At 41.4% G+C, this 25,878-nt stretch overlaps 1 protein-coding gene across 11 annotated transcripts in view; it reads left to right on the forward strand.

Moving 5' to 3' along the window:
- The window catches only part of LOC134137112 (poly(rC)-binding protein 3-like), a 147,042-nt gene that overhangs the window by 19,687 nt on the left and 101,477 nt on the right, over positions 1–25,878 (forward strand). For all 11 annotated transcript variants that reach the window (XM_062569658.1, XM_062569663.1, XM_062569664.1 and 8 more), the window contains exon 2: positions 20,840–20,925. The gene's annotated coding sequence lies outside the window, so the exon portion shown is untranslated. The remainder of the gene's footprint in view (positions 1–20,839; positions 20,926–25,878) is intronic.

Consider the following 25,878-nt stretch of genomic DNA (forward strand, 5'->3'; position numbering starts at 1 on the left):
TTGGAAACTAAATCTCAGAAATCCAAGTAAAAGGAAAAGCAAGTGCTTTGCCTCAGGCTATTTTGCTATTCAAAGGTCTGCATCTCCACTGAGAAATGTTTAGGGATCTATGAATTCAAAACAGTTAAAAATCACTAACATAAAAATACATTCCCTTCTTTTCACACAATTAGTGAAGCTGCGTTTGCAGAATGTCTCTCAGTGGCGATATTAATGCACCCCGATCCTATTAATGGATCATGTGGTTCGTAGTCAGAATCTAGCCCTTCATTTGTTATAGTTGAAACCTCTTCTAATTAGATCTTTTTATGTTGAAACATTAGTGTGGAGCTTCCCAATACCACATGTACAATTATCTGATCTACTGCAAATTTAAATGCAAATGAAAAATCAGATTAATTTGAAAAATCTTCATGTTTTTCACTTAATTAATTTTAATTAATTTTAAAGGTCAGTCTAACCAAAGAGATCTCCTATTATAATGAATATTTCTTACAGCTCTGGCCAAGGTTTATTTGCATTTACGCTCAATGAAGCTGAAAAAGATTTTGACCACTGTAAATGAAACTGAGATGTGTCTGCAGTAGATGTCATAATTATCCATGACAAGACAGCCTGCCTTTGAAAGCACATACGAAAATCATAGACTTCATGTACCACAGACCTCTGACCTTAAGCAGATGCCAGTATTTTAGTCATATGGCCATGCCAAAAGGAAAGGTCGAAGTTCATTCATATATACTTACCTTGAATTCTTTATTTTGTATATGTGTGTGGCATTTTTATTTGGAGGTTTGCGAGGAGAGGGTCTCCCTAACAAGCAATGGAAGTTGAAACGGGATTTCATTCTGATAGAAAGGAAGGTTTTGAATCAGGTGGCATTGGGTATTTTGTTTTTTTTTTCCCTTTGTTTTTTCAGCATGGAATGTAGTGGAGGTTAGTATTAGATAAATTCTACCCTGAAAGCAAAGGAGTTGCCCAGAGTGGAAGTCAGCACAGAATTTATTTCCCTCAAAGGAGCTGTCATCTTCATGAAATGTGCTCATGCTCATGTCTTACTATTGCCTTTGGCAGCAGTTGTGAGCAGGGAAAAAAAATCTTTTGGTTAGGCATTCTAGGCTTGTATTTGTTGCTGACCCTTCTTAATTCAGGTTGGGAAGCTGCAACTCATGAACTTAATTGTATTTTATTGGAGAGCTGCTGTGGTACATATGACCTTTCTCCTTCCCTTTATCTGCAACCAGATAATTTCATTTTGTGATGTCATCTGAAGCCACTGGGCTGTCCAAAGGAATTTTCAGCCCCAAAACAAAAGCTCAAATAGTCCCCTTCTTCTAACGGTCCTTTCACCTGCTAGCATTAACAAGCTCCCATTTTTTCCAGGAGAGGGAACAAAAAACCTTGAGGTGTTTTGGAGTTGCTAACAAAGCAAAGAGGTTTAGCTGCAATGAAAGGACCGCTGAGCGACAAACTAAACTCCACCCTAAAAGGAAAGGGATAGCCAGGTTCTGGGGTGAAAATGTACCTTTTTCTTGTGCTGTGTTGTATTAGAGGACTGTAGTCTACCTTTGGGATGTAAGCTTGTGAGGCTCAGAGAAGAGCACAACTATGCTGAGAACTTCTTATCGCTAAGCTGCAGACCTGTTAAAGCTTGAAGAGCAGCTCCTTAACGTCACTGTGGCATCGTATCACAAAGAGCAGTCATGGGCATCCCAGACAATTTACACGTATGAATTTTGTAAATGATGGTTTCAATTCTCACTCTTCTTTTCATATAAGCAAAGGCCAAAATGTACCAACAGGTTTGGAGAGGCATTTTTTAGCTGCATGCTAATCTATCTGCTGCAAAAGCTGGTACGGTGGCAGTACGACCCAAAACTACCCATGCAGAAGTGTTCTGCACATAAAACTTTGGTGTTGGAGAGGAATGAGGTGATGGCTTGCTGTGCTGAAGCTCATTGCCACCGTCACCTCGTGAGGAGTGCAGAGCCCTCAGCCGCAGTGCCGTGCACCTCTGCAGCAGGGGTGGTGGAGGCCGAGCGCTTAGGCAGGGGCCCAGGAGAGCAGCAAAAGAAGCACTACTGAGCAAGGGCTGCCCTTCAGCTTTTCTGCTGTCGCTGCATTTAGACTCCCTCTGTAACTGCCCGACAGAGAAGCTTGGCTCATTTGTAAAGGATTTGTTGCTTTTATATATTTTAGAGAGGAAAAAAGCCCTTTAAAACTGACTGTAGGAACCAGTAGGTAAATTTTTAGCTGAAACTGTCCTCTTTTTTGCTTTATCCACCTGCCCTTTGGGCAGTAGGGTTGCAAAGTAAGCAAGTTAAGGGCAAATCCTTGTACTATACAGACTTGTCCCAGGCCTTAAAGGGACCAACCAAACTCTGTTGGTCTGGGATTTTTAAACGGTACTTTCTGGCACAGATTGAGAGTAAGATTGAGTCCTATAAGATTCAAAGCCGAGGAATTATACCCTGATTTTCATTCTGAGTAAAATTAGAGGTGGAAAGGGTAAGGAAACCATAGGAAGCATAGCATTGAGTTATCAGGTATTACAAGAAGGTTGACCAAGCTGAACAAATCTTATTGGAGGTGCAAGAATGGCATGGAGGGAATCCAAACTTGGCAACAACAGAATTTAAAGTTAACAAATATACAAAAGTGATGTTTGGAAAACATGAGTTCTGCAGTGATTGAATGTTAAAATTTAGACTCTTAAGTTGCCAAAAGTTAATCTGGAAGGCTGAAATTATGTTGTCTGCTCTCTTCTATAGAGTGGATATTAGTAACCTGGTATGAAAGGGATTTTTTAGCTTCTTTGTATGGTATGTGAGTAGAAAAACAAATGTGCCCTATGAGTTGGCCATACAATATTTAGCATTGCTAGTAGTGCTGGATGGAAGTCGTGCCAGTTCCAGAACTTTTTGAAACCACAGTAAAACATGTTTAAAATTAGTAATGTTTTTCTAAATGTACATTTACTTCCCAGATCATGCAACTCAAATTCTTAATATTAGAGGACCAGGAGTTGAATAGTGAAAGGTTTATGTTCTTTCAGGGTAGTAAATGTAAGTGCATCAAGCATCACAGTTTCACTTAACAAAAAAAGAGATCCATGGATGGAGGGGAGCTTCAGACATCCCTCTTGTTATTAGGGAACTATCTCTATGTGTTGAAGGTCCTTGTTAAGCAGAAGAAACTCGGAATTGAGGATTTGCTTAGGCATACAGCTTTAAGAACTGTATATTTATTTCAGAGCCCACCCTTTTCTCTTCTACTTGACTTTCAAGGGGATCTCAATATCTCATTAGTTTGATGTAGTAAAGTGGAAGTGATTTCTTTTTTGAGGTGCAAAGAAATAAAGAAACTTTAGGGGGGAAACTTTAGGGGGAAAACTCATGAGTTCGAATTGAACAGATTTATTTTAGAGAACCAGAAAATGATTGAGATTGGAAAGGACCTGTAGAGATCATCTACCCTGTCACATTCACAATAAAGCAATTTTCCCTTGTATTCTAAAGGACCTTCCTGTGTTTCAGTTTGTGCCCATTGCCTGTCATACTGCCACTGGGCACCATTAAAAAGGAGAGATGCTGCAGTCCCTTCATCTTAGTTGTCCTCCACTGGACTCGCTCTAGTAACTCCACCTCTCTCTTGTACTGGGAAGCACAGAACTGGATGCAGTACTCCAGATGGGGCCTCACCAGGACTGAGGAGAGGGCCCTCACTTCCCTCCAGCTGCTGGCAATGCTTTGCCCAGTGCAACCTAGGGCAGCATTGGCCTTCTTTGCCCCAAGGGCCCATTGCTGGCTCATGGTCCACTTGTTGTCCACTAGGACTCCCAGGTCCCTCTCTGCAGGGCTGCTTTCCGGCAGGTCAGCCCCCAGCCTGTACTGGTGTGCCTGGGATTGTTCCTCCCTCGGTGCAGGACCCTGCACTTGCCCTTGTTGAACTTGATGAAGTTGCCCTCTGCCCTTTTCACCAGCCTCTTGAGGTCCTTCCGAATGGCAGCACAGCTCTCAGGTGCATCAGCCATTCCTCCCAGTTTGGAATCATCCCCAAACTTCCTGAGAAGACACTCTATCCCTTTATCTAGATCACTGATCAATAAGTTGAACAAGACGAGACCAGACCCCTGGGGGCAACAGCTAGCCACATGTCTCCAGCTAGGCTTTGCACCACAGATCATAAGCCTCTGAGCTCTGCCATCCAGCCAGTGTCCAATCCACCTAACTGTCTGTTCATTTAGCCCACACTTCCTGAGCTTGCCTAAGGGGATGTTGATCACAATTCAGTGCCAAAAGACTTCCTGAAGTCAAGGTGGACAGTGTCCACTGCTCTCCCCTCATAGAAGGATAAGATATTACTATGGTAAATTGGTGATGTTTTGCTCTGTGTTTGCATGTTACACTGCAATGGAGCAAAAGCCAACCAAGATCTGTTATCTGTGCTGCAAGTAAGGAAAATTTTCATTGACTAAAGACAAATACTGTAAAAATTCTTGTTAAGGACATGTGCTGATTTGGTGGTAAGTATAGTCCAGGAATGGAGGAAAACAGCTCATTCACACACACTTTTGCACATCTGTTGTTTTTCATGGAAGAGAAAGGTGAGGGGGAATCTCTTAAAATGCCCTATTTTGTGGATGCTATGCCTCTTAAGATTTCTCCTACTTTTATAAAGCTTCTAGAATGAGCTTTTCCTGAAAAGAGTTTGTCACTGCTATCTATTAACTGCCTGTAAACACTGTGTACTTTAAATATTTTATAGCTACGTGAAAGGATTAGAGCTGTGGGCACTGTAGTTTTGTGCAGTGTATCTTTCAAATGGCTATTATACCTCTCATTTCAGAATACAAAAATATATTTTATCTAGAAACATGATTGTCAGGACACACATATTAGAGAGAACTCCTTTATACCAGGACAGAAAAGTGAATGTATAAATTCCTAGTGTATCTTTACACGTTGGTCCATTGTTTGTTTCTTCGGGGCATGAAAAGCTTTAGCAGTGTGCGACAGTAATCTGATTTAATGACAAAAGAAAAGAACGAGCTCTGTGTTTTTCAAAGTTGCAGCAGATGTAGAGAATAAATTTTAAACAATTTTCTAAACACAATGTGCATATTTATAGCAGTGACATCTTGATCTTGCACGAGAAATACAACATATACATGCTAAGTAGAGCAGCTCGTGCTAACCAGATGCAAGGTCATCCATTAGCAATACTCTATCTGATTAGTATTGTTAATGGAATGGCTTACCCAGCCATTTCCTAAAAGCAGATCTGCTGTAGATCATGAATTCTTGTCAGTACAGTCATCAGAGCTATCATGGCTGAGGGAGCCCAGCTATTAACCTACTAGAGAAAAGTGGGCAAAAAAATATACTGAGCAGTCAGTGAAATAGAGTCTTCCATTTATTTTTCTTCCACATGTAGCTTGGCCCCTTACACTGCTACCTTTCCTGTCATTTGACATGCAAGACAAACTATTTCAGCATTTTTTCTTGCTCATCTTCTAATATATTTAGTCCCTTGATTGTGTTAATTTATGGTACTTTGGATTTTATACTCATCACAATCATGATAAATGAAAAGGTGATACCAAAAGGGTGTGTTTCTGAAACAGGAGTAAATACCATAATTTACACCATGTGTGTATTTTTGTGTATATTTATTTATATATATATATACATACATATATATACACACACACACATTTTATATACACCTGTGTGTATACATATATATATATATATATATATAAACACATTTATATAGATGTACACACACACACACACACACACGTATATACATATGTATTTTAATATGCAAACTAGGAAGCAAACAGAAAGTGATTTTCTCCCTGAGAAAAGAATGGTCTTGAGAATGGCATATCCTATAGTAACTTTGAAAATGGCCTGTCTTAAATTTTAATTTTGCATGATATTGTTGTGTTTGAGCATCACCAGAGATATTAAAACAATGTAGTTAGTGATCTGTCTTCATTATAAAGTGTATATTTTTATATATTCATGGTTCAGCAAAATTTAATCTGATTAGAATTTGTGTAGGAAGAGATTAGCTCAAAGAGATAATCTTTGTTAGAATAATCTATAGTAGTTTTGAGTTCCTTTTTGAAGTCATTGGTCAGTTAAATTTTAGTAAATTTCTTGACTGTTTCAAATAGTCTAGAATAAAATCTTTTGTTTAGAAGTAAGATAGGTGTTTCTAAACAAAAGAGGTTTCTCTAGGCTATTTGTTTATCTCTGAGGCAGAAACATTTATTTTAAATTAAAGATGCTAGTGTACTTTCAAGGCTGTTAGGGGTTTAAATTTGTTGGAAAAGAATCCATAGCTGAGGACCTGTTACAATTTGTGTGCACGGTAACAAATAATGCGAAGCAGCTGTACTATCACACTGCAGTGAAATCATGGTGCTTCTATTGGTATTGATCACAATGCTGGCACTGTACTGCTTTTGCAGCTCCCACGTTAGACCTCAGCAGTAGGAAGTCAACTCTTTGTTGCCATGGTTGTGGAGCTGCACCATTAACTTGGAATATTTTCTCAGACTGAATGAATTCCTGTTTTCAAGAATAAGTTAAAGATTAATGAAAATTGCAAGTGTTTTCAATTTTAGTATATTTCCTGCTGAGACAAGGTTCTCACATGGGTTCTTTTGGCTGGCTAATATTCAAACATCACTTCCTCCAAGCTCAAGAGCAGTGCATCCCTATGAGTAAGAAGTGCAGCAAAAGGAGCAGGAGACCTTCATGGGTGAGCAAGGAGCTCTTGGCCAAATTCAGACAGAAATAGAAAGTCCACAGAATGTGGAAGAGGGGACAGGCTACTTGGGAGGATTATAGGAATGCAGTCAGACTATGTAGAGATGCGGCGAGGGAGGCTAAGGCCCTGTTGGAATTGAATCTTGCAGGGGATGTCAAAGACAATAGGAAGGGCTTCTTCAAATCCATCAGCAGCAAGAGGAAGACTAGGGAAAATGTGGGCCCGCTCCTGAATGGTGCGGGGGCCCTGGTGACAAGGGATACAGAGAAGAATTACTGAATGCCTTCTTTGCTTCAGTCTTCACTGCTAAGGGCAGCCCTCATGAATCCTGCAGCCTGGATGTGAGGAAGAAAGTCTGGAGAAGGGAAGACTTTCCTTTGGTTGCGGAGGATAGGATTAGAGACCTTCTGGGCAAGCCTGACGTTCACAAATCCATGGGCCCTGATGGGATGCACCCACGGGTACCGAGGGAGCTGGTGGATGTTGTTGCCAGGCCGCTCTCCATCATCTGTGAAAGGTCCTGGAGAACTGGAAGGGTGCCTGAGGACTGGAAGAAAGCCAGTGTCACTCCAGTCTTCAAGAAGGGCCAGAGGAGGACCCAGGCAACTATAGGCCAGTCATCCTCACCTCCATCCCTGGAAAGGTAATGGAACAACTCATTCTGGATGTCATCTCCAGACATACGGAGGATAAGAAGGTGATGAGGAGTAGTCAGAATGGATTCACCCAGGGGAAATCCTGCTTAACCAACCTGATAACCTTCTCTGATAGATTGACTGGCTGGGTAGATGAGGGGAGAGCAGTGGACGTTGTGTACCTTGACTTCAGCAAGGCTTTTGACACTGTCTCCCATAACATCCTCCTAGATAAGCTCTGCAAGTGTGGGTTAGACGAGCAGACAGTGAGGTGGATTGAGAACTGGCTGAATGACAGAGCTCAGAGGGTCATCACCAGGGGCGTGGAGTCTAGTTGGAGGCCCCTGGCTAGTGTCATCCCCCAGGGCTCAGTACTGGTTCCCATCCTGTTCAGCTTCTTCATTAATGACCTCGATGAGGCAATGGAGTGCATCCTCAGCAAGTTTGCCGATGATACCAAGCTGGGAGGAGTGGCTGAGACAGCTGAGGGCTGTGCTGCCATTCAGAGAGGCCTGGACAGGCTAGAGAGCTGGATGGAGAGGAACCTCCTGAGGTTCAACAAGGGCAAGTGCAGAGTCCTGCACCTAGGGAATAATAACCCTAGGCACCAGTACAAGCTGGGGGCTGACCTTCTGGAGAGCAGCTCTGCAGAGAAGGACCTGGGAGTGCTGGTGGATGACAAGTTGACCATGAGCCAGCAAGGTGCCCTTGTGGACAGGAAGGCCAATGGTCTTCTGGGGTGCATTGGGAAGAGTGTTGCCAGCAGGTGGAGGGAGGTGATCCTACCCCTCTATTCAGCCCTGGGAAGGCCTCATCTCGAGTACCGTGTCCAGTTCTGGGCTGCCCAGGACAAGAGAGACATGGAGCTACTGGAGAGAGTCCAGCATAGGGCTATGAAGATCAGAGGGCTGGAGCATCTGCCCTATGAGGAAGGGCTGCGAGAGCTGGGCCTGTTTAGCCTGGAGAAGAGAAGACTGAGGGGGGATCTTATCAGTGTGGATAAGTACCTGAAGGGAGGGTGTCAAGTGGACAGGGACAAACTCTTTTCCATTGTCCCATGTGACAGGACAAGAGTGAATGGGCAGAAATTGAACCATGGGAAGTTCCGCCTGAACGTGAGGGGGAATTTCTCCTCTGTGAGAGTGACAGAGCATTGGACCAGGTTGCCCAGAGAGGTTGTGGAGTCTCCTTCTCTGGAGATCTTCCAGGCCCACCTGGATGCAACCCTGTCTAACATGCTCTAGGTGACCCTGCTGAGCAGGGGAGTTGGACTAGATGATCTCCAGAGGTCCCTTCCAACCTTACTGATTCTATGATTCTATGATTTTTTTAATATGATTTTATTTAACACCTTATTACATGAGGTGGCTGTATTTCTTATCCTATAATTACAGATGAGCTTATTTACTTGCATTTTTTAAGTGTCGTACTCTTTCCCCCCACTATTCTTTGGTCTGTTCTATTCTTACTATTTCTTTTTCCTGCTCTTCTCTAATGCCCACATTTTTTTTCCCCATTCTTTCTTGTCATTGCTTTTGCTCACATTTCCTCTTTGATTCTTTTCTTTTTCTTCATTTCCACATCTTCCTTTTAACATGTTTCACGCACCTAAATTGGATACAGGACTTATGGCCCAAGCACTAGGTATGTATTTAGCCCTCCTTGTTCACTCGTCTGTCTCTTTGACCCCTGAGGTATGGGCAGAGAGTAGAACTTGCAAGAGCTCTCTGGACACTGTAGAGTCAGAGCTATATTCTGACTGAAATAATCCATTGTTGTCTACCATGACCACAAGCAGATCACAAGTCTCGAATTCATGCATGAACTGAGAAGCATCAAGAGCTGTAGGAAATAGCAAAAAGACCACATCGTGCAAGTTTTGACTGTGAGGATGAATATGAGGGTAGAGATGGCATCCTTTTCCAGGATTGTGTGTTTGGTAACATGGCAGAGCCATTACACTGTTTGAGGAAGGAGATAGTAGGGATGTCCACTTTACTTTAGCCCTGTTGCTCTTGAACTGATCATTACAGGAGATGTCAGGATGAAAGATGAAAGTACAGACTAGAGGAAAGGTGATGACTCTGGATAAGAGAGGTAAATTAATAATATATCCAATATATCCTTGGTATAGTGCAATTTCAGCGTGAAGCTATTTGGGAATAAGATGTGGAAGTTAAAGGAAAAAGGACATAAGAAACATTCATGTAGGATCTTTTCTGAAAGTGGTTTCTTTCTTTCCTAATAATGACTGGAGGGGTTGGGAAAAGAAGGAGGTGACTTCTTGGAGAAAAAGCTTCCTCTAAATGGCTGAAGATAAAAAGAGATAAAAGAAAGAGAAAAGAGATAAAAACCAGACTGAAGCAGGTCAAAAACAGAAATGGAGAGCATAAAACAGTATTTGTAAAAATGCTTGGGGGAAGTGGGGTATCTAAACAATCACCGTGTCTTGTAAATGAGGCAGAAGAATAAAAGAGTCAAGGTTAAAAAACATGGAGAAGGAAGATGATAACCTGTAACCATATACACAGGGGCAAGGGAAGCAAAAGAATGCAGAGTACACTGAGAGTGGGCGAAAAGTCGTCAGCATTCATGACCTGGAAATCACAGAAACATCCAGTGATGGAGTGAGGGGGGATTGGCAGGCTGCTTTGGCTGAGGCCAGAATAGGATAGGGGAAGGCTATTGTAGCAGCAAGAGAGAAAATCTGGTGTTGGTGGTGAGAGCCAAGTTAAGCAAACAGGCAGTCTGGGGAATGGACGAACTGAATCAATGTTGTGGCTGAATGAAGATGGGAGAGTAGTGAAATGTACAGCTGAAGGAGTGGAAGATAAAAATACCAACACTGAGCTCAGTTGTGAAGAAAGGAAAGAAGCAACAGGCTGGAGAGAGGAGTTGGTGGATCATAGGTGACAGCAACATGGAGAAGCAGTGATGTAGAACCAGATGTGACACTAAACCCAGAATAAAATAAACAAAAAGTCCAGGCTAGAGGGGGAGAGAGCATGTGGGAAGGATAGTTGGGGGAGCCCAATATCACCATGATCAAAGGCAGGGAGAGTGATAGGGAGAAGGAGAAATAACTCTCGGAAAGCATAGCTAAAGGAGGCGTTTCAGAAGAAGGGATCTTGATCTTGGAGGAAGCAGGGGAAGAGGAATTATGGGGAAGCTGTAGCTACTTGTGGGAATTTTAAATATGGAGTTTCAGAGAAGCTAAAAGAGGAGGTAGAGGAAAAGTAAGAGGCTGAGAGATGAGATGTGCAGATTGGATAGTCACAGTAAAGGCTTTGAGGTAGTGGCAAAACTTGAGTGGGAAGCAGAAGAAGATGGACATGAAAGGAACATGAGTGTTGGAGAAAAAATGGCCAGAGGCAGGATGGTGAGGAAGTGGGGTCATAGTGTTACTGTGAGGGGAAATGGAGAGAGAACGAGGAGACAAACATGGTCAGACCCAACAGACGGGAATGAAAGAGTGGTTAAAGTAACAGAAGATGACATGGGATAAAGAGCAAATAGAGCTAGTGTAAGGAACGGGGGGAGGGGGGGGAGAGAGAGAGAGAGAGAGAGAGATGCTATGAGGCAGTAAGGGATGTGGTAAGAGTCCTAGCAGAGTGGCAGATGGGCAAGGTTTAAAGAAAAGGGGAAAAATGGCATCCAAGGAATTCACGGACTTAATCCACTGTCAATAGAAATCTGGTAAAGTGCTAAGGAATCGCAGTCAAATGGTTAAAGTGTTGTACAAGGTATGTCTGGATCCTCAAGGCTATAGATTGAAATGCAGCTCCCCATTGGCTTTTTATTTTGCCACAATTCTTTCTTCCTCCTTTACCAGAGTATGTTAGAGCCTTGAAACCACTGACCTGACGAGTATCAAATCCAAATTTTTTTACAGAAGATATGTGTATGGTAATGGACTTTCCCATCCCCACAAATCCATTTCATGTCTAATACATGTTGCATACTTTCTGCATTTATTTTAAAACCTGGATGTTTGTATCCATAGTTCCCAAGCAAACTCTCTGAAAATTGTCTGCTTGGTGAGAATTTTACGTGCTTATGCAGTGTTTCCTTTTATTTGGAGCGAGCTAAAATATAATCAGTGGGACATGTTCCACTTTCAAATCATCTAAGTGTAGTTAAATCAGCAGACATAAGTTCAGTCAGAACACTGTAAAATCTCAGCAACAAGGGTGCTTTTTATGGCTCCGATGTGAATTTATGCTAGTGCCCCTCAGAACAGAATCCACTGGGGCTGCATGAATAGAGGTAGGAGAAGAGTTTTCTCCATGTGTGAATTATTTATTCCTTGCTGGGAACATTCAAATACTAAGTATCTCCATATCTTAGGAATTTGAGCATAAGGGACTGAAAGTGACACAGCAGTCATCCACACAAAATTATTTATAGAGTGCAGCACAAGAGCAGTGACACCAATGCATCCTTTAATGCCAGCTTAAACATCCTGATGCCATAGTTGACTTGAAAGAGATTGTTAGTTTGTCACTGGGAAAGACAACAGTGTACTTTCCCTCCCTGTGCCAGCATCTTGAATGAAGAAGCTATTGAATGGAATATGCTTTAAGTAATCATATTTTATATTTGATTAAATCCATTCTGTAGGCCACTTCAATGTGAGCCATAATTACGCTATTCTGTCAGTAACTGAGGTAATATGATCAGAAGAATGTCACATTCTCTGAACTGCTCTTATTAGAATGTATACTACAGCTCAGTGCTTGCCACGTTCAGCAGTCCTCATTTAAGAAAGAAAAAAAGGAGAACTAAATGGCCACTTGGAACTGTGAAGCTTGATGGGTCACACTCTTCCTTCTTGTGCATTAGCTTTATTAGTTGTAATGCAGATCAGTGGGAAAGGAAGCCTATGAAGCATTTGAGAAAGGAAGAAAGGTGGTAATGCAAAGTTCTCCTGCAATTAAACATTCTTCATTCACACTGCATGTTATTGCAAGGCAAGTGGGAGACTGTACTATCTCAATTCACGTTCCCTGAGATTTATTCTCAGATCATCTCCCTCTCGATAGATGAGAATGGACATGGCTCTCCATGGCAGTTTGTTTTTCTGCAGCGAAGCTAGCAATAACATTTCACAGCCTTACCTTAGAGGATTCAGCTCCTCGTGTTCTTGCGTTGCTCTGTGGCTTTGTGTTTTCAGCCATCAAATACAGTTTCAGTTTTAATGAGTGTCATTCAAAGAGGAAAAAGGGAAAAATCCTGGTGAGGCAACTGAACAACTAAGAGCAAGGTAAGCAGTCCACACCTGTGTATCAAAGGTCAAAGTGTATCCTTTCCAGACAGGTACTCTGTGTGTTTGGGCTTCTCTGCCTGGCAACCTATTATAATTTATTTTAAAATAGTGATTCACAGTTGGTTGTTTGGTGCTGAAAGTCCTGAAAATCATGTTTGTACAGTCATAAGAAAATGGAGCCTTAAAAAAATATACAGCTTGAGAAAACTGATTGAATTACAGTGAATTATAAGGTTAAAATAAGCAATAGGGTTCTTGGACATACCAGATTTGCAGTTTCCTTCTTGTGCTGCTGTTTCTGGGAGGTCATTTTGTCTTAGTCCTATGCACACTAACATTTTTGCCCTTAATAATTTCTGACAACATAACCATCTTACAAGCGTTCTTGAACAGGCTTTCATGAACAAAAAATAGCACTTGTATCCTGAGAAGAGCTATTAAAGTCCATTGCAGGTAGGCTGTGATGGCTGAGGCATTGGAAGTAATTAGGGAACCTGGTGATGTACTTCCTAGCTGAAGAAATTAATTTTCTGTGTATGCTAATCAATGTCTGAGGTTTCTATTTGTGTTGGGAACTAAACATGCAAGAATTAATATCTATGCTCTGAGCTTTGATGGGAGAAGTGTGTCTGAGGAGATATTTTTTTAAGTATCTCTCTGCTAAAAACACTGGAAGTGTCCAAGAAAAAAATTGGTGACCCTGTCCCTTGAAACGCCATAGAATCGGCAGCTGGCTTGGGTCAAGTTCTCTTGTAAAAACACCCCTTGGCAGTGCTGCAACATGTGGATGAGTGTCATTCTGATGAGAAGTAGTTCTCCTAGTCCCATTGCTATCAGCTAATTACGCTGTGCTATAGCTAAGCAGAACTGTTTATGCTGTGATCAGAGGTTAGTAGCTCTACTAGACGTGGGTCTTGCTTCACTGATACCTGAAGCGCAGATTTTTAGCGTTAGCGAGTTTTATTTTCATCTCGGCAGCAAATTTAGCTTTCTTTGTACCAAAATTGTCATCCTGCATCAGCTGATGACCAAGATGGGTGCACGTCTTCTCTGTGGCCGAGGCGTTCGGTTTGGGATGTCTCTCTATTTATTAACACGTGGAAGCGCTTCATTTAGGAGAAGCTGCTCCCTCCGACTCTCTCCCTGCCTGTTAATTAGCAGATGAGTTTTGATGCCCTAATAGATGTGCTGCGGTGAGACAGCTGTGTGCCCTGGCGGGCGGGAGGCAGTGGCACTGCTGCCGACAAATTGATTTAGCTGGAGTGCCCTGCCTCGAGGGAGCAACGTGCCGTGCTGTTGCTGCCCATGACCGCAGCCTCTGCGGGCCGCAAGCACAGCCGCGCTGTGATTGCCCGACAACATCCTTTCCATTGCTTTGCTGAAATTCAATTTGGCATGCCTTGCCGAGATTTTCAGTCCCCCTCCTACCCCTGGCGTGGAAATACTGTATTCTGGCTGACTTGCATTGCAAGGAAAAAATCGAGCCCTTCAGAAGGGGGGGTTACCTTGTTAATAATCACTAAGGGTGATTGCTCAGTCACATATCCAAGTATTTGCAATTAATTCATAGGGAGGTATTCTCTAATTATATTGTGTTAGCCAGTAGTCGTTATTATGACTTTTAACAGTCATGTTAGTGCATCGTGCTGCTTCTGAGCGGTGCTCTGCGGGTGTAGAACGATGGCTGTGGTCTCTTTTGAACCCTTCCTCTCTAAATTGCAAGCATGAATCCAAGGTTTAAAGTCCAGTTTTGCCCCACTTTATCCAACTTGGTAAATATGAGCATGTAAAAGGTGCCTTTCCATCTCTTTACAAAAATGACAACTGTGGCACCAGGAAGTGCAAATATCTAATTAGTCTTTCATGTCACCCTCCCTCCTGAATAGATTCCCAGGCTGCGTCGCCATCTCCTCCAGGAGGCCATTGGTAGGGCCTGAATGTACCTCAAGGGGGGAAAATACCCCTCCAAAACCTTCATGAACTCTGAAGTTTGCTGTGCCATTACTTTTCTGCACGTTTGATAGAGAACCAAGCACATCCAGCACATTTATGGGTGGACAAATTTACAGACTCCTCCCAAGCAGCAGCTGTTCGGGTTTTAGCAGCAAGTTTTGTGTGCAGAGGGCGTATGGGTTTCCCGAGCAGTGGCTGCTGAGTGACCCAGCATGTTTGCAGGAATGTAACAGCAGGTTTTTTTGTTTGCTTGTTCCCTGTATGGCGTATGTGTGAGTGATGGGCAGTCAGCAGAAAGGAGAAGGATAGGGGGTTATACCGTTGCTTGTTGAGGCCAAAGTGAAGTATGTATATGTATGCAGGTGTTGAGCCACAAGGTTGCAAGAGCTTTTGTCAGACTGATCATATGTTCAAAGGTAAGTGATGGCCACTGTAGTTTTTCAGAAAACTCTCTTTCTTTGTTACATTGAATTATAGTTGCAAAGAGCAGCAAAAAATGTTACAGAAAAAAATAATCAAGCTTCTATCAATCTTGTATGACACTGCTCTCTACTCCTGCGTACGGGAACAAAACGGTAACAGTTAAGCTGGAGTAAATAGGATTTAGGTAAATGAGACTTCCTTGTTGTAAATCAGTTTCCTTAACTAGCAGATTTTTTTCCTCAAAACTCCTGTTATCCAGTTCATTTCTTCACAATAAGTATGTCTCTCTCAGGGTCATCCCCTGTACCACATATTGCTGTGATGGTGATTAGTGTCCTCGAATAGCGTGGCTTGTTGTCTTTGTTTTATTTCCAGTGAGATATGATGTAAGCAATTAGGCATTTTTCCCTTGGGGAATGACAGAGGCAATACACTGCATAATGAGTAACATGTTTTGTGGTTAAAAATAATGTTTATTGGCAATCTTTATTTCATTTTCTAGCAGCAGCTGAGTATTTACTGAGTGCTGCTCAGTGATACTATGTAGGAGTTATGGGCTGAGGAAGCAATATCTGAAACTGCAGTGTTAGGGAAGCCCTTTTTATCCCAACAGGGCACAAATGAAAAAGGCACAGGTACTCTTTGGCCCCTTGCTAACCCAGAGGGTTCTCATGCTTGGATAGTGTGTAGTCCTATGCATAGGGCCTGGCATAGGGAACATAAAGAACATCCCAGACAAGCCAGTAAGTTTCATGCACTGACTTGAAGTCTTTGCATTAAAATGTATTGTTTGTTGCAAAAAGTGTACTGTCTGTCTTGGAGCCTTTACTGAGGGTCAGGTGTCAATTTGGCTTCATGTGCAACTCTTTTTCATTGCCTTATCTCAGAGGGGAAAGCATCCTGATAATCCTTTTTTGTCATTAACACAGTCACATCAGCTGACTATCAGCAGATGTCCTCCAGGCTGTTCAGCTCCTATTCTAGATTCTGTCACTGTGGAAAGCCAGTTCTTCCTTCCTTCATCCTTTTGACCCCCTAGGGTAAGAAGCCATCTACTTCTGGCTGCCACCAAAGCTCCCTTTGCTGAAAAGGATCAATGCTAGTTAAGGAGGTAAGCTGTTTCTCTTAAACACTGTTAGATGTTTTGTTGACCACCTTCAGGATTCATTTGTTGTACTGTTTCCCTTCTCCCTCCCCCAACCAAGACTACTTACATTTAACATTTTAAGCTATCACCTCACCTATGAGAAAACTTTACCGGCAGCTTCAAACATACAGCACTGGAAACTGTCCATTTGCTCATACATCTGCATCATAACATTTAGCTGTTGTGCATCAGAGAAGTGTTTGTTCCAACACTTAATACTGGGGTTTTTTTGCTGCCTTGATTTAATTTTGTTTTGTAAGAGGTAAATGGAATGCTAAAGGTACATCTGCAAGATAGCCTCCACAATATATTCTCATGACTGAGAGATGGAGGAACTACTACTTCTTCAACTGGCAAATGAATGGACAGACTCCACAAAGAAGCCAGTGCTGAGCTCTTTCATTTTGACAACTCTAATGTAATTACTTATACTAATATTTTATAATATTTCAATGACCAGCAGAGATGGAGCCCTAATTGTGTCTCTAGCTGTTGCTACTGCAAAGCACCTTTTAAATCATATTAAAGTCCATACTTGATCTTCCTACTGCTTTTGACACGTAGATCATAAAATGCTGTTAAATTACTCAGCAAGAGCCATTGGCTCAGATTGCATCCCAGCCATAGCACAAAGATGTACTAGTGAGAGGATTTTCAAGGAGAAGAGGCAGTGACCTCTTTTCTCTGGGAAGGCACTTGACCTTCATTTTTCAAGGAAGTCAGAGATTATTCTACTTCTGGCTGTCCAAGAAGCTATACTCCCTTTTATTTGGTAAGCATCTAGGAGCAGTGATGAACACATTCTACACAACCAGACTGGATTATTGTAACTCACTGAAGCTGAAGATAAAAGCTCCACAGAAACTCTATTGCCGAGCACAGCAGCCTACCTCATTAGCAGGAACAGCACTGAAAACACACAGCGCCTGTGCTGTGCATCGTCAGCTGCCATTCCAATTGCTTCAGCAGCCAACTGCAGGTTCATTTGCTGTATAAGGTCATTAAAGGACTGTGGTATGGACACTATTTTGTCCGTGGCTCTTGGGATAGCTTCATATCCTGGGGACAATGCTGCTAACCATATGCAGGATGGAACTTCCTGGAACTGGAGAAGAGTGATTTGGGCCGAATACCTTTTCCTGTATTTCAGAGGGAACAATTAAAAAAATCTCAGCTCTGATGTTTTCAGAACAAAGGTTCATCTTACAGCAGAAGATTCCTTCAAAATAACAGAAGAGATGTTTAAAAGTGTCCATATCAGAAAGGAAGGATACCTTAACTCGGAATAAGAATCCGCTCTGGAGAATTGTGAGAAGTTCCCTTAATGAAATTGCCTTTCTAGTACATAGTTGGAGGTGTCCTAGAAATGTCTTAACTAACATTTGAATGATAAATATGTCAGAATACATACATGCTTCTACCATGGGTAGAAGCACAGTCTTGCAGTCTGGATAAATGTCAAGAGGTCACTTAGCTTCTTTGTGTAGGAGCCTGGCTACATAACAGTGGGCTTCTCCCCATACACAGGCACATTTCCATAGGGTGCTTTTGCTTATGCAAAGGTTTGTGCAGGTTTGGAAATCCAGGGCAGAAGGTGGAGGAGAAGGTAGGAGGGAGGACCAGATGTAGGCACAGAAACACCAGTAAGGTGGTCCTCGGAAAGACCACAGAGGGTTTTGGGCCACATTCTGACAAAGGGACTAGTGGTTGTGAGGGAAAAAAGTATTGCTTAACTCCTGTAGGCATGAAGATGGAAATTTGTTGGTGTGCACTTATGCAGCCGTCTTTTCACGGTCTCAGCAATGTAAGACTAGAAGGCAGAGCAGCTCAAAGGGTGACTCAGCCATCAGTTGCGTGGGAATGCCAGGTCCTGGCAGCCCTTGTTCGGCTAAGGCAGGAAGCTGCGCTAAAGAGGTGAGGGCTGATATGTTTCCCTTTGCTGTGTGGACTAGCACAATTTTAATGGTGTTTCTGCTAGAAGGAATATCTGAAGGTAACCTAGTTCTGCTAGGATGCAGGATTATTTATCGTTAGATTATCTCTTACGGTATACTTTCTTAAAAATCTTCACTGAAGGAGATTGCATGTAATAATTTATTTCCGTATATAGTGGCCTTTTTAGTTAAAAGGTCTTTGCTCATATCAACCTTAATTATAGTCATAAAAGCATTCTTTCTTTTGTTGCAAGTTAAACTACTTATTTTTTGTCTTGACGTGGAGAGCAACTGATTGTTGTCCTCATTCACCAGAGTATTTTCTCTCTCAGAAAACTTTTACATGGTCTCCTCTTTTTACCATGACTATGAATCCACATCTTTCAGTCTCTCCTTCCTGGTCAAAGCTTTAAAGGCTCTCTTGCTTCCTCTGGATTCTCGCCAGTATCTCCACACTTCAGAGAAATACCCCAAACAAGATCAAAGACATGAGCTGGGGCCTCCGTAGTGTGGAGTGGAAGAAAATAATTGCCTCCTGCGTCTTGTATATAACATTTCTATTAATTTGTCACAGGATAAGAGTTGTCTTTTTAACAAGTTTTGAACTTTTTGGTACTATTTTTGCCTAGGGAGCTCATCCCATTGTGTACCCCTGGTGTTTTCATGGTGAACTTTTTGTCCTAATGGAAGTAGCCCACTGAATCTTGATTTATTGCTAAAATCAGAAAGGCTTAGCAGTAACTCCTCATGAAGTACAGTGGTCTTAGTGATATGAATAGCATTCTTATGACAGCATCTGGCTTTAAGTTGCTGATGAAAAGAGACCCCTCTTTTTGACTCTGCTATTTTGTTCAAAGGTTTATGGTAGATAGCAGTGGAGTAGAAATTAAAGAGGGTCATCTGTTGCCTTGCATATGAAGCCAAATGTAGCAACAAGTCATAAAGTCTCATAGATGCCAAAATCCTATGGGCTTTCCGCTGAAATAAATGGCATGTCCTGTAACACATTACCCATCTTCCTCTGACCCAGGACGCCTTACTTCTAGCAGCACTCAGCTCTGCCATTTGTACAGCGTTCATATTTCACTTTCTCCAGTTAATCCTAATAACTAGCTTTTGGAAGAACGTGACAGTATAACATATGGTGGTAAAACTGCTCATAAACTGTAATAACAGGGCCAAAAAAGATTAGATAGATAGATGTGCTATGCTTATTGTGACACTCCCTGATTAGGAGGTATAGCTACTTATTACAGCCATTACCTTAGTGACTTGGAAGCAGACTGAAGCTGTTATTTGAAAAACAGGTTGTAAGTCCAAATTTAAAACAAATGTGCACTTATAATGTGTAAGAGATATAATTATAGTTGCCATTCTGCTCTTCAGTGTGCAGATGGTAATTTTGTTCATTTATGGTTGCAAACTGATAATGTTTCCTGTAAGACTGTCATTGGCACAATTAAGTGTGCGTTAACAGTAAGTAGGCCTTCTGTAATAATACATGGTTATCATTTTATTGATAAAGTTCTAGTGAGATGAAGACCAGCCAGAAACAAAGTTCAAATTATTCCTTACTATAGCACCAGATTTTTTTCTTTATTCTTTTCTTGCATATTCATCTTTTTTTATCATATGAAGTGCTTTTTTCTTTTTTCTTCTTACTTGCAAACTTCAAAGTTTTATTTTCAGTTTAAGCAGCTGAGTTGGGTACCTGCAGATCTGTGCCTTTAGGAATGAAGTTCAGTTTCCACTGAAAGTAATATGGGGTTTGCTATTGATTTTAGAGGGGTAGTATATTAGTATATACTTATGAATGTGTGTGTGAGAGAGAGAAAAACAGGAAAAAAAAACTATTAGAGATACCCTTTTGATTTTATGTTTTCTCTAAGGGTTATTGAACAGATATTTGAGGGCAAGTAACAGAAAATACTCAACAGCTACCTTACATTTCTAGATTCAAAGAAAACCAGAGCAATATGAAAGGCAGGTTGATAGAGTGCTTTTAAGATGTTGTGGTTAGGTGTTAGATAAGAAATTACAGTACAGTAAAACTGATTAATTATTCAGGTATTACAGTTTTAGAATCATGTGCTACTCTTATTTCACTGCAATTTCATTAAATTGCATTAAACAGGAAAAATGCCACGGCATTATGTATCAAGCCCAAGATACCTCATAAAAACATCCTCTTTGTGTTTATAATTTAGGCAGCAAAATAAATCTTGCAGTTTATTAAGGGAAAAGGATGTGTGTGTGTGGATGTGTATGTGTGTAAAATGAAGTGATGCAGTTTATATATTATATATCTGTAATTCAGAAGTATATACAGAATTTAGGCAGAAAATGCAGATACCATAAAATATGTTTTTTTAGAGTTTCAAAATGATTTAAATTCTTAGAATAAATGAAAAAGCTGAGTCTGGGCTGTGAGATTACACTTGAACAACTCAAACAAGATTTTACAAAAGCTTTATAGCCCCCAGAGTCATATAAAACAAACACGATTAAAAGGAGGTCTCATTTAGCATCAGGAAAAGCCTTGACTGGTTTCTGTTCTTTATTGTCTTTTTTTTTTTTTTTTAATTCTACACTAAAAAGTTCATGAAGGCAGCCTTATGGCTAAAAGAGTGTGTTTTATCTCTGTTTTTTATGGTTATATGAGGAGTTACTCATGGAGTCCTTTTTATTCTGCTAGGACCATCTCTGAAGGATCTCCCCTTTTTCCTGTAGCTCATGGGATGCAGCACTGAGGTGAACAGGACTTCCTACTTTTAAGGCTGTGTGAGTAGCCCTTCAAGAAAATATACTCCAGTAGTTTCATTACACATCCATGGCTTTAATATTATATATATAAATATATATATATGTTTGGTAATCTATAGCTAGGGGTGCACAGACTGACTTGTTACTTTCCTATTGTGTCTTTACTCTCATTTTTCTCAAACTTAAAAGTTTGTAAGCCTGTCAAAGCAAGGGTTATGTTTCTTTGTTCTGTAAAGAACCTAGCACAGTTCTTGGCAATGTAAGTGTAAGCAATATTCAGGATTGTTCACATCAGCATGAGGGATGGGTTCAACACAGAACCAAGAATAATTGTTTCTGAGATTAGAATCTTTACTGTCATTACAAAAGAATTATAACTGTTTATGAGACACCAGCACAGGCACTTTGACTCTTCTCTTTCAGATGTGTTCGTAAGTCTTTTATTAGATAATATTAAACCAAATTATGACATTCCTCATAGATGTTAACCATTCCATTAGGACATATTAGGGTGGTACAGACAGATTTAAGTAATTCGGGAGCTCAGAGACATGAAATGAGATTGTTGTGGCAGTGGTGAGTTCTCTCACAATGCAGTGCTGTTTTAACACACAAGATAATTTGGACTCTAATTTTATACAGGCATAATGTGAACTATCTGTGAGTCAAAAATCCAGGAAGTAATCTGAAATAACGTTCTGAGAAAAAACAAATACATCTTTAAGGAAAGGTTTTTTGTAAGTTTTGTAATAGAGAGCACTGTTTAAATCCATAATGGTTAAACTTTATTTGAATATGACTAATGGCTCACATACATACATTTGCTGATCTATAAACAAACTCCTTTTTCCTTGCTCCTGGATGATCTAGTTATTACTGAAAAGCTGTTGATATCTCTGAGTTATTACTACTCTGATAAATATTCTTAATATAAACCCTGGACTTCATCGACAGCACCAAGACAGCCATCCTGTATTTAGCCCCTGTAGTCTTGGGTATCCCCTGTGTCTGATTGCAAGGGCTCCATGATACACTTTCTTTTTCACATTCTGGCACAGAATCTCTTGTAAGCCAAAATACCATCCCCCTGGCTTGGAGGGCTCATCTTCATGCTGCTTTGCTTGTCTTTTTGCCCATCTTCCCAATTTAGAGCCATAAACAGTGCTACTACTCCATCTGTTCCTCCCTCCTCATAGCCTCTTCCTGCAAGAGTAAAGTCTTTTCTCAGGCTAGAGGCTCAAAGAACAAAAAGCTTTTATTTCCAAACATCTGTCTGGCTGGGACTTTGACCACAGAAAAGAAGGATGTGGCCTGAAAAAAAAAAAGGGGGGATGCAGTAATCCAGCTTGAGAATGTCACAGGGATATGGTTGACTCTGAAATGGAGTCAGCGGACTTGGCTTTGACAAGCTCTGTGGTCTGAAAATGTTCTCTCAGAAATATCAGTGACTGATTATTAAAACAAAACATTAATTTCATGAGACAGCTGTGATTTTTTGGTTTTTTATATGTGTGTGTGTGTGTGTGTGTATGGATCAAATATATAGCTATTCCAGCACTTTATGGAAGAAAATCTGGATTCTTCCATGGCATATTTATTTTTCATATAAACATTAGCAAATATATTTTACATAGCATGTTGTTTTGTACAGCAGTAAAAGGGAAATGTTATGAAACATTTTGGTAGCTGCTTTCTTAGCTATTATTAGCCTGTGGAAAATAATAGTATCATTTTGATAACCTTACATAGGTAACAAATTATGCTACCTATGCCAATATATTGCATGTACCACCTAGGAATATAAACTGTGCCTTTGCCACAAGTGCTGTCTAATAAATGGGATTTTGCTAGCAGAATCATACAAAATAGTACTGGAGGGTCCAAAGGTCAGCTAGTTTATATCCCCTGCAACAAGGATGAGTCCTTCCTTAATCATGCCCCTCAGCTCTTTATGTTCCCGTTTGTTGGGAGAACTTGTTCCCTGCTGCGGTCTACAGTTTGTTGCCCTTTTCTCTTATACAGTGAGAATCCACTCTGCAGCTATGGCAAGAAGGTGCAGGGAGAGGTCAGTCACTCAGATATATCAGTCTAGGTTTGGATTTCCTGGAGAAGTTGAATGATGTTCTGAGGATTCACAGGTTGGAATTTACTGTGTCCTGTGGCAGGGAAATGCTAATACTGCACTTCCCCGACCATTTCTGTAGGCCCGGAGTTGGACTGAGCTGTTGTCTGATGCCTGTTCACAACTTCGTAGATGATAACCAATACCTTAAGCTCTACCAGCGCGGACCTCAAAGCAGGAGTGTGCCCAGTTCTCTAGCTGCCCTGCTCCTTATTAACTTCACCATGGCCATAGCCACACTGTTACGTGAGATGGCAAAGCTATGGATGGCAATGAGCAAGGCCAGTCTCTTGATGGAGATGGTTCAGCTCCTGCTCAGGTAAATGTGCTATGAAGTTGTCTGAACTACTGATGTAATATGATCATTTTAAGAGCAAGTGGGTGAGGAAGAGGAGGAAAAAAATCAGCGTACTGTGGTGTCAGGCAGATTGATCAGGCCTGGATCAGGTGGCTGCTGCAAGGTGGGGAGGAGAACAGAGTACTGACTGCCTTGTTACACAGGTGTGGCTCCAGTGCTCTGCGGTCTTCAGGCTTTGTGACTCTGTGTTAGCAAAGCAGAAACTCTTCTCCCTCCCAGTGCATGTTAGCCATGGGTGGACATAACTAAACACAAGTTTTTTCTGGTGCTTGCATTGCGGTAGTGTCTAGAAACCCTACCTGTAGTATGAGTCTAGTGTGTTCAGGGGACAGCACTGTTTGGTATGCCACCCCTTGAGAGGGTGCCCAGCCTCCGCTACTGCCTTCTTGTTACTGATTGTTCCTCATTGAAAGACCCAGCTGGGTTAGCGCTATTTGGAAAGGCGAGATTATTTCTAATCTCTGCAAATGCACAAATTAATAACCACAGACAGATAATGTGCGTGACTGATGGAGATGTTAAGGACTGTGGCTCTATGAAAAGGACTGGGATTTAAAGTCGTTCCTGTCCTTTTTGAGTCAGACTCCTCAAGGACTCCTCAAGGAGTGCTGAATTGCTTCAGTCAGTCACATTCTGCTTATATTTGTTTGAATGCATGATGTATGAGTAACTAACTGCTGTCTTTCATGAAGAACTCGTGCATTCACATGGAGAAGGGTGGGATCTGGTGCCTCCAGCCAAAGGGACAGTTACTGCCTTCCTACTGATAAAGGTTAAGCGCTTCTCAGCAGTGAAAGAGGATCTTGTTCTGGCCCAGCAGCTCTCAGGCTTTTCACATGACCTGATGCTTTACCTAGTTTTATAGGTTCTCTCACGGGTTTGCAATGCCTAGCTAATTGAAAAAGTAATACTGGAAGAAAGCACTGTGAGAATAAATATACAGTAATTGCATCAGAGTGCAATCTCTTGCATATTTGTTCCCTCCTCCTATTAGGTATTTGAACTGTTTCTGTTTTTCTGGAAATAGAATTTTGTACAAGTGAAATGCAGCTCTTTATTCCCTGCATCAGTTTTCCGCTGTTTGGTTCTGCCTGTCAGTTACTGCCTCCTGCTACCCTCTTGGTCTTTGGTGGTTTTCACACATTTCTTTCTGAGTCTTCCAAGACTGCAGTGAAGAGCAAACAGGCTTGCAAAAGAGAAAAAATTAATTCACTTACCCAAGATCAAGCAAAAAGTCTTTGGGAGAGGAGATGTGAAACCAAGTCTCTTCTAGCCCAGTTGGGTAGGATGTGCACTGGACCTGGATGCCCGTTTACAGCTTCATTGATGATAACCAATACCTTAAGCTCTACTAGTGCAGATCTCAAAGCAGGAGTGTGCCCAATTCTGTAGCTGCCCTGCTCCTCATTAAAAAAAAAAAAAAAAAAAGAACAAAAATGAACACAAAAAATGAACCACATGAAGTTCCACCTGAATGTGAGGAGGAATTTGTTCACTGTGAGAGTGACAGAGTACTGGACCAGGTTGCCCAGAGAGTCTCCTCTGGAGATACTCAAAGCCCACCCGGATGCAACCCTATCTGACATGCTCTAGGTGATCCTGCTTGAGCACGGAGTTGGACTAGATGATCTCCAGAGGTCCCTTCCAACCTTACCAATTCTGTGATTCTGTGATTCTCTGGCAAAGATAGTGAGAAGCATGCAAAGAGATGTTTTAATTTTGGCAACTGCAAAGGTCATTTCTTGGAAGTTGGTGTTATCTGTGTGGATTATTTGTTCTCTGTACTTTTGTTTGTCACCATATGCTTTTGATCGCAACTTACTTTTTAGAGTCTTGTTTATACAAATTGTCAGCATTTCATCCAGAAGAGGACTAAATCCTGGTAGCAAGGTCCGTAGTAGCTCTCTTGATTATGACAACAGCAATACGAGGTCCCCAGTTGATGTAAATCACAGGGGACTTTCAGGATCACATTTGAATTAAGTTGCAACCTTTGTTGTGTTTTTCTTTTTTTACTGAGCTGTCATTGCAAAAATTTTCTTTGCTTGCTTTTCAATGCAAATGTGATGGGCTTGTAGTCTCCAAGCCTGTTATATACTGCTGGTTGTCCCAGAGGCATCCTCTAAAGACCTTCTGGCTCAGGAAGCCCACACTCTTGGTACGTTTGGCAATGCATGTGCTTGGCTCAGTGAATCCAAGGTAAATGAGGATAGCCGCAGACACATTTTGGCTGCTAGAAGTCATTGCGGAGGAACAGTAAGAAGGCGGCCCCAGGCAGGGTTAGCATGCTGTAGTGACTGATGTAAACAAGTACTCTTCCATAAATTGTGCAGTTTGTGTAATACTTTCTTCTGCTAATGAACTGAAGCTGGGGGAGAAGTGGGTGGGTTGTTTTGTTTTGTTTTTAAGCTGTTCGATATTGCCCTGAGCTTCTGTGATTATCTACTAGGCAATTTCTAATTTATAACAGCCTTTCAGAATATTTTTCTCT

The sequence above is a fragment of the Rhea pennata genome, chromosome 2, assembly GCF_028389875.1.
Source record: "Rhea pennata isolate bPtePen1 chromosome 2, bPtePen1.pri, whole genome shotgun sequence".
In the NCBI taxonomy this organism is placed as follows: Eukaryota; Metazoa; Chordata; class Aves; order Rheiformes; family Rheidae; genus Rhea; species Rhea pennata.